At 37.4% G+C, this 8,862-nt stretch overlaps 1 non-coding gene across 1 annotated transcript; it reads right to left on the bottom strand.

The window, feature by feature from the left end:
- Positions 1-4,985: 4,985 nt before the first annotated feature.
- LOC127077786 (small nucleolar RNA R71) lies at positions 4,986-5,092 on the bottom strand. Its single transcript, XR_007787559.1, has one exon. It is a non-coding gene; the product is annotated as a small nucleolar RNA R71 (small nucleolar RNA).
- Between the last annotated feature and the right edge of the window lie 3,770 nt (positions 5,093-8,862).

Raw genomic sequence — 8,862 nt, 5'->3', positions numbered from 1 at the left:
TTGACCTCATTTGAAATGTTTTAATCCTGAGCGCCCAAAGCAATTACCACGTGTGTGGAACAGTTGACCAGGTGTATGATGGAACGCGCTCTCATGTCTACTTGATCTGCCACCTCAATTAATCAAGAAGATCAAGTGGTCCACGTTTTTTTGATTTTATGATTTTTCATTTTATTTCATTTGATTTTCATTAATTCATATTAATTTTAATATTGATCCAAAAAATATGAGAGTTTCACTAAAAAAATTTAAATAAATTCCCCTTTCATATTTGGAATTATAATTATTTTTTGGATCATTATTAATATTTTTCATGATATAATTGATTTTGTGAATATTTTTAATTGTTTAAAAATACTTTTAAGTCTCCAAAAATTCTGAATATTTTTCTCCAAGGTCCTTTGACCTTGTTTGACCTATGATAAATCTCATGGCCATTTCTTTGGTGTTTTGATGAGGTTTTAGAAATTTGATAAACCATATTTAATTAAATGCATTATTTTTAGTATTTTTTTAATTGAATAAATGTCAAATAATTGTGTTGAGTTATCTTGATGATTTGTATAAGTTTGACTTGTGTTGTTAGGCTTTGGTCAAGGTTGATTTGACTTTGTTAGGTTAAGATCATTGGATTTAGGGGATTGATGGAATGTACATTCCATCTCCCAAAATGAATGAATGATCTTAATTTGGTAAAAATTCTCCTTTGACCAATTTGAGTTTTGATCCATTCCCCTCCCTCTTCATCTAACTCCCCTTCTTTATGCATCCATTTCATTTGGTCTATGATATCTCTAAATCCTAAGAATAGTTGATTGCAAAATCAACATAAGTATGGATGAGATTAGGCCATCTCTTTTGCATATTCTTTTTGTGTGTGGTATGTTTCGTGAGCATAGTCCATTATACTATGTCTCTAACATGCATTAACACCAAAATTCTATTGTCCGACCTCAAATAGTTGTGACTTCTACATAAGTCCAATTACGATTGCTTAACATAACACTAAATTTTTTACACAAAAGGCATAGCATTCTAGTTAGTGAGATTGTAAGTCTGCTCTCTTCCACGGTATTGTGTGGAGACTTGGCCTTTTTTCCTTCCTTTGGAAGATGTCTTGGTTCAAGGATCCATGCTTGTGATAAGTGGATTGAGTGTTCTCCAAAGAATGACTTAAAATGAAAAGCAAAAGCAAAAATAATATTAACTTCTAACTCATTAACAACTAACATTTAATTTCAAGTCATTTACTTTAATGCAATTTAATTTCAAGTCTTCATTCATTTGGCATTATTCATACCATTCTAATTGTTTATGTTAATGTCATTTTCACTTTGTCCACTTGGACCATATTGTGTGATATATCTTGTTTGTGTATATCTTGTTTGTTTGTGTGGTCTGTGACCATTAATGTACATAATAAGAAACAAAAAACCCTAAAAAACTATTGTGTGGATGATCACACTAAATCACATCGCGTATTTGACTCGGATTGCACATGTTTTTGAAGGAGAATTGCCATCCAAGGCGCAGCGGAATTTAAAATTTTCTCCATTTAGTGATCCTTACGAATGGGCATGATCAGTGATAGAATCGTTACCTCTTGTGGCGATTCAAACCTTTGGTGCAGATCTCTTGTAACGATAAAAACCTTGGATACAAATCCATGGAGCGATCACGAACGTTGAACGATGACAACGTCTCTACTCAGTCCACACGAACGGGTTCCTTCAATCTCAGTGCTAGCTGGTGCGAATGAAGGCTTTGAGTGAGAGAGAGAGAGGGAAACGAAATTCCAAGTCTTCACTTGAGTTGAGTCTGAGTGACAATGCTTCTACCCAAGGGGTTCTATTTATAGAACCACTTGTGTGGAAGCTAAAAAGCCCACTTAAGTGTATTTTGGCCCATATCTTATAATATGCCCAAAATCACTTAAGTATTTGGTACCTTACCATATTTCATATTCCACTTAAGTGCACCGTACCTTACGGTGTTCCTTAGTTACTCTATCTCTCATCAATCCGTCCTTTGTGTGTGACCCTGTAGGTTTTCGCGATGTTGGCAATTATATTAAATCACGCATTTAACATGATAAATAGTGAGCGGTATCTAGCAACACATCACTGCTACCCAAGTCACGAAAATGTCATGTGATCTGACAAGTCCTTCTATGATAATAATTATGTGTATAATTACCCCTTTGCCCTTATGTTTATATTGAACACAAGGTATAGACTGTGTCATCCTTGTCCAGTTCAATATTGGGCCCATAGACATTTATCCTGTTACGCAGGATGGGCAAATTCCATCTAGGTCACTCATGTCCCTCAGCATGCTTCGTGGAGTACCCATCAACTGTCTTTATGGTTATCCAGTTACGGACAACGTTGGATCAACAATAAAGCACTCAACTCTACATCTAGGATCCATAGTGGTTTCAGGTCGAAGAGTGGTATACACCATTATCACCATGAGAATAACTTATGACACTTTGCATAACTTTCTATATAGTATTCTCATAGTGGGTCAATCCGGTATAAATATTACTCTTAATATTCATACCTATGTTTAAGACTTGATAACTCTTTATCCATGATCCATGAGATGTGATCATCAGTCTACAAACATAATAGTCTTAATGCTTTAATGTTATCCCACTTCACAATAAAGCTCGACTACGGATACTTTAAGAATAGTGTCCTTATGTTTAATGTGATCTCATGATTAATTCATACTTGATACATTAAACGAACTAGCTATTCTAGGGACTTTATTAATCAATCATAATAAAGAAAAATCCTTTTATTAATTAATAAATAATTCGATAGAAGTACCAAAAGTATTGGCCTCTAGGGTTTACACCAACAGTTTTTTAGGTATTGATTATCATTTTTCTTGTGTTATGCTCTCTTTTGTGTTGTTTTCAGGTATTTAGCTCTTTCAGAACCTTTGTAGAAGAAACGAAGCAAAAAGACCAAAAAATTAGGGTTTTCGGCAAATATTGTACTTATGACGTTCTGCATAGCGGCCGCTATAGGAGAAGCCATGACACATCAGCCCTCAACCAGGAGGAAACTTCCACGATTCCATGAACTTCCCCATTTACTCACATGGCGGGCGCCATGGAGGGGTGGTGGGTGCCACCTTTGAGTTCCACATTCCCACTAAAGAGCAGTTGAAGGGCATCCTGGTCTTTGCATGCTGTTGAGTTCCTCTATAAATAGGTCGTTCTATTTCACTTCCAAATCATCCAACTTAGTGTATAACACTAAGACTATAATATCATCTGTAAAAGCGGTAATCCGTCACATCGAGGGGTTACCGCACCTTAGTGTAATTAAGTTGGAGCACTTTGATTTTGCCGTCATCTTTATTTTCAAAGTCAAATGTTCATTTACTTCCTTGTACCAGATTTAAAGCCTCCGTTTGGAGCAGGTTCTGATTTAATTTCCTTTTTATTTTACTTGCCATGCCTTACTTTATTTAATTCCTTGTCATGCTTTACTTTATTTAATTTCCTGCCATTGTCTTTACTTTATTTAATTTCCTGCCATTGTCTTTACTTTATTTAATTTTCTCGCCATTATCTTTATTGCTCGTTTTAATTGTTTTACACGCTTTACTTGTTCTTCATGCCTTACATTCTAAACTTCTTTTCATCATGTTCAACATCGTTGTATTTGTTTGTATTACCATGTCTGACTAAATCTGTCAAAGGTTAGAATGTAAGGATCGCAGTTAAAAAGATGTTTCACATATTGCATCTGTAGAAATGCTTTAGGGGCTATTTTGATTTTTAATTCGAGTTTTCTGAACCAAACTTGGTTAATTTTAACTACTCAAGGAGTGCGAAAGCACCCTGGCTTAGTTAACTAGGAATTTTTATCACTTTAAGGAAAAACGATTTTTGAAACTGTTTTCGGACGCGTTGATAAATTTAAAATCAGGAAACTCCTTGGCTAAACTTTCCGAATCAAAATCACTTTTCAACTAAGCTTACGAGTCTTGTTTCTTAAAAATAGGTTTACTACTTTAGCGTTCTGCGCACCTTTTATAAATGACAATAAAATACCTTAATTTAAGGGTAAACTCGGTTCTGAATACGAGAAAGTGACAGTTCCTGTTAAATGGATTATTTTCAAGAGTAGAAAATATTGGCCCATAAGTAGTTCTATTTATACAATTGAAGCATCGTTTAACTGACGTGAAATACATTCAAGCCTATCTTTATCTGCACTGTATTTATCATTTTCTTTATTTACTGTTATTTTGCGACATCAATATCTCATTTGTACCGCCTTAGATAAACATTGTAACAATAGTAATCGATAGATTGATGATTTGGTCTCTGTGGGATCGATAATCTTTTATATTACTCTGACGCGATTCATGCACTTGCGAATAGAGCGATCAAGTTTTTGGTGCCGTTGCCAGGGACCAACTTCGTTAAATTTCGTACCCTGTTGTTACACCGTCTAGACTAAGGCATTATTAGTCGGTAAATGCGAAGAACTCGTAGTACCGTAAATTTAGTAGATCCTTTAGCGGAACCCGAATGTTACACTCGTACACGCCTCTTATTCATCCGAATTAAGAAAGCTATGGCCGAGAATCACGACCAGAGACCTCCTAAGGAATTAGCCCAACCCTCTGACGAGGAACCTAGTTCTAGTATAGTAAACCCCCTCATTCCTGCCAACAATTTCGAACTAAAACCATCTTTACTGCAATTAGTGCAACAGAACCAATTCGCGGGTCTCGCTACTGAGAACCCAAATCAACATTTAAAATTATTTATCCAATTGGCCGACACCTTTAAATCCAACGGTGCTTCACCTAATGCGATTCGTTTAAGATTATTTCCTTTCTCCCTTAGAGACAGAGCACATTCGTGGTTAGATTCACTTCCGGCTAACTCAATAACTACCTGGGAAGACCCTAGGAGAGTATTACATGCTAGATATTTTCCCCCTAGTAAGACTGTTGTTCTTCAAAACCAAATAACTAGATTTACTCAAAATCAAGGAGCATCACTTTTTGAAGCTTGGGAGAGATACAAGGAGTTGTTAAGAGTTTGTCCACACCATGGCCTAGAACAATGGCTGATCGCTCATACCTTCTACAATGGACTCCATTATAACACAAAGATGAGCATCGACGCTGCCGCTGGTGGCGCGTCGATGAACAAACCTTACCCTGAAGCTTGTGACCTAATTAAGGATATGGCCCAAAACCATTACCAATGGGGAACTGAACGAGCATCAGTAGAGAAAAAGGAGACCCAAGGTGGAATACATGAGATAAGTTCTATGGACATGATGCAAGCGAAAATGGATGCTTTAGCCCTTAAGGTCGAACATATTTCTACAAACTCTAACACCGCAGCGATAGTCCACACAGAGTGTGAACTTTGTGGATCTAAAGGACACGAATCAGCAGAATGTAACCTTTTGAACGACCTGAACACCGACCAAGTGAATTACGCCCAAGGTAACCCATTTTCAAACACTTACAACCTTGGATGGAAGAACCAGAACCCTATTCAAAATTTTGCACCTCAAAGACCACAAGGTTTTCAAGCCCAAAAACAAAATCAACCTATGCAAGCTGTGCCCCAGAACCTAACCTTGAGAAGATCATGGAGAACTTTATATCAGGTCAGACTAAGCAAAATAAAGAACTCCTAAACCAGAACATTCACGTAAACGAACTGATAACGCAATTAGGGACTAAGGTTGATCAGATAACTACTCACAATAAGATGCTTGAAACCCAGATCTCACAGGTAGCACAAAACTAAGCCCCGCAAAATACACCTGGAGGACAATTCTCTAGACAACCTCAACTCAACCCTCGAGGGCAAGCTAATGCTATCACATTACGAAGTGGGAACGCTTATGAAGGGCCTTATAACCCAGCAATGAGAGAGTCCAAAGCTTCTAAAGAAAATATACCTACCAACCAAGGAGGGGAACCAGTGGAACCCGAAAAACAAACCGACCAAGAAGGAGAAGCCAAGGATAAAACTTACAAACCACCACCCCCGTACAAATCACCAATCCCATATCCGCAAAGACTTAAACAAACCAAAATCGATAACCAATACCAAAAGTTTATAAAAGTAATAGAGAAGCTTCATGAGAGATTCCTTTCACCGAAGCCATCACCCAAATTCCATCTTACGCCAAATTTCTCAAAGACATCTTAACCAACAAGCGTAGGCTTGGCGATCCCAAACCTTTGGAATGCAACTTTATTTCCGAGAATAAACTTGCTAAGAAGGAGAAAGACCCTGGGAGTTTTTCTATACCTTGCATTCTAGGGAGTCAGGAGATCGACAAAGCTTTCCTAGACTTAGGCACTAGTGTGAGTTTAATGCCCTTAGCTGTGTGCAAAAGGTTAAACTTAGGAGAACTACAACCAACTAAGATGTCCCTCCAATTAGCTGATAGATCTGTTAAGTATCCTATAGGCATATTAGAAGAAATCCCCGTTAGGATCGATCAACTTTATATCCCGACAGACTTTATGGTCATGGATATCAAGGAAGACGACAATATCCCTATCCTTTTAGGTAGACCATTTTTATCAACAACCAGAGCTATAATAAATGTTAAAAGAGGAAAATTAACTTTCGAAGTAGGAGATGAAAAGATAGAGTTTATTCTTTCAAAGTTCCTGAAGGCACCAATCATAGGAGACGCATGTTACGCGATTGATATCATAGATGAATGCATTAGGGAATTTGATCAAGAAGAACTTATGATCGAACCATTTTCAAACCCGAATGAAAAGGATGACGACCTAAAGGAGACGAAACCTCACACTAACGAATGTTTGGCCCTTACTCCAGACCTTTCACCAAACTCTCAAAAACCATCTCAAGAACTTAAGGAATTACCCAAGAACCTAAGATACAAGTTTTTGGATAAAGAAATGAACCGCCCAGTAATAGTTAGTGCCACCTTAAACCAAGACGAGACAAACCAACTCTTGAATGTTTTACGAAGATACCCCTCTACCTTAGGATACAACATCTCTGATTTAAAAGGTATAAGCCCGTCCGTGTGTATGCACATGATCTCGCTAGAGGAGGATTCAAAACCTTCCAAAGAACATCAGAGAAGAATCAACCCTGTGATGAGTGAGGTGGTAAAGAAGGAAGTCCTTAAACTGCTAGAAGCTGGTATAATCTATCAGATCTCCGATAGTAAATGGGTAAGTCCTGTACATGTGATACCCAAAAAAGGATGCATCACAGTCGTGCAGAATGAGACGGGTGAGCATGTGGCTAAACGTATAGAAGGCGGATGGCGTATGCGCATAGACTATATGAAACTCAATAAGGCAACTAGGAAAGACCATTTCCCCCTTCCATTCATAGATCAAATGCTTGAGCGTCTTGCCAGACACTCTTACTTTTGTTATCTGAATGGATATTCTGGATTTTTCTAATTACCCATACAGCCCGAGGATCAAGAGAAAACAACCTTCACCTGTCCTTACGGAACATTTGCTTACAGACGAATGCCGTTTGGACTCTGCAATGCGCCAGCTACTTTCCAATGTTGTATGATGTCAATCTTCACAGATTATCTCGACGGAATTATGGAAGTGTTCATGGATGATTTCTCAGTATGTGGGTTTGACTATGAGAATTGCCTCATTAATCTTGAGAAAATCCAAGAAAGATGCGTAGAAGTTAACCTTGTATTAAATTGGGAGAAGTGTTACTTTATGGTTAAAGAAGGCATACTTTTAGGACATATAATATCTGAAAGAGGCATTGAGGTCGACAAAGAAAAGATAAAAGTGATAGAAAACCTTAACCCTCCTAAGACTGTTAGAGAAGTCCGAAGTTTTCTTGGACACACCGGTTTTTACCGACACTTTATCAAAGATTTCTCTAAAATAACAAAACCCCTGACCGGCCTTCTGATGGAAGATGTTGAATTCATTTTCAATGAAAAATGTATCGAAGCCTTTAATCATTTAAAACAAGCGTTAATTTCAGCACCCATTTTACAAACTCCGGATTGGACTCAACCTTTTGAAATAATGTGTGTTGCTAGCGATTTCATTGTAGGAGCTGTTTTAGGACAAAGAAAAAATAAGAAATTACATGTGATATATTACGCTAGTAGAACCCTAGATGCTGCTCAACTCAATTATACGACAACAGAGAAGGAACTCCTAGTTGTAGTTTTTGCAATTGATAAATTTAGGTATTATCTTATCGGATCTAAGATTATAGTCTATATAGACCATGCAGCTATCCGTTACCTTCTAAGCAAAAAGGATGCAAAACCTAGGTTACTCAGATGGATCCTTTTGCTACAAGAGTTCGACTTAGATATCCTAGACAAAAAAGGAACAAAAAACATAGTTGCTGACCATCTTTCCAGACTAGAGCATTTGAAGCCAGACCATTTACCTATAAATGATGATTTCACCTATGACAGATTGATAGCTAAGTTAGATATCGTTCCCCTTGAACCGGATAGAGACAACTTTGGAACAGTTTCAGAGATTAGTACAGTACCATGGTATGTTGATTTTGTGAATTATCTAGCCACTGATATCATACCACCTGACCTCAATTATCAACAAAAGAAGAAGTTCTTTAAAGATGTAAGACATTTCTATTGGGATGAACCACTCCTTTTTAAAAGAGGAACAAATAACATCTTTCGACGTTGCGTCCCGGAAGAAGAAGTTAGAAATATCATTGGGCATTGTCACTCTTCACCCTATGGTGGACATTCAAGCACGTCCAAGACATACGCTAAGATCCTTCAAGCTGGTCTTTATTGGCCAACACTAAGGCGTGATGTCCATACTTATATTGTCTAATATGACCGG

The sequence above is a fragment of the Lathyrus oleraceus genome, chromosome 4, assembly GCF_024323335.1.
Source record: "Lathyrus oleraceus cultivar Zhongwan6 chromosome 4, CAAS_Psat_ZW6_1.0, whole genome shotgun sequence".
Lineage (NCBI taxonomy): Eukaryota > Viridiplantae > Streptophyta > Magnoliopsida > Fabales > Fabaceae > Lathyrus > Lathyrus oleraceus.
This window is presented reverse-complemented; position numbering and strand designations above follow the sequence as displayed.